Raw genomic sequence first — 1026 nt, 5'->3', positions numbered from 1 at the left:
TCAGGAGGTTATGGTGGGGGGATCCCTGGAGCTCAGAAGTTTAAGGTTACAGTGAGCCATGATCACTCCACTGCATTCCAGCCTGGGTGACAGAGCGAGATCCTATCTCTCAAAAAAAAATTAAAACTAAAGAAATATATTAAATCTTCATCTGATAATTCCAGGGTCTGAAATCTGCAAGTGTACTTTTGCTGTGTGCTGTTTCAGCTGGTTTTTGCTCACAGCTCCCTATTTTTTTTTCAAATCCTATAAAACTCACTAGTATTTCAACTCAGCTCCCTATTTTTATGTGTGCCAGTTTTTCTTTGACTTGTGATGGTCGTTACCCTGAAAATAGTATTTGTCAGGATATTCTGAGATCTTGAATGCAAGTACCTTCCTCCAGGATAGATTTTTATTTACTGCGCCAATGTCTGAATACTACTGCTTGTAAACCACTTTAAATCAAGTTCAAGACTTGAGGCTACTTAGACTATGTATTTTCAGCTGAAAATATGCAGAATGTCCAGTATTCTAGCCATAAGTTTATAGGATGCTTTTTCCTTTCCTATTTTACTTCTGTCCTTTTTGGTGCAAGGTGAAATTGCCCAGCAGTTCTCTGGGCTGGAGGGGGTAGGTAGGTTTAGTTTTAATGTACTATTACCTGGAGAGTTTAGTCCTTTGAGGCTCCAGCTTAATGTGATTTGGAGAACCTAGCAGACTCCCCATCTTGGGTACATCCTGGATCTCAATTTATGTCTTCCTCACCCCACAATTTATGTCCATGTTTGTGCTGACAGATGGTTTCAGAACAAAAAGCAAGTTCAGTATTCTGTTCACCTTTCTGGGTTTAGGTTTCCTCTAGAATTTGTCCTAGCAGTTGCCCATTATCTTGTCAGATTTTCAGTGCTTTTAAGGTAAGATAATTGTTTTCATATTTTAGCAAGAGTATTTAGTTGATTTCAGTAGGATGGCTGCTCTAAATAATTTAGGATGCCATTACTTGATATTCCCTATCATACAGTTTTATCATCAGCAATTAGCATA

At 38.4% G+C, this 1026-nt stretch overlaps 1 protein-coding gene across 1 annotated transcript in view; it reads left to right on the top strand.

Annotated features, from left to right (window-relative positions):
- The window catches only part of PCDHAC2 (protocadherin alpha subfamily C, 2), an 82127-nt gene that overhangs the window by 17746 nt on the left and 63355 nt on the right, over positions 1–1026 (top strand). The window lies entirely within an intron of this gene.

This window comes from Propithecus coquereli, unplaced genomic scaffold (genome assembly GCF_000956105.1).
Source record: "Propithecus coquereli isolate 6110/MARCELLA unplaced genomic scaffold, Pcoq_1.0 Scaffold236, whole genome shotgun sequence".
NCBI lineage: Eukaryota > Metazoa > Chordata > Mammalia > Primates > Indriidae > Propithecus > Propithecus coquereli.
Note: the sequence above shows the minus strand (reverse complement) of the source record. Positions and strands in the feature narration are given on the sequence as shown.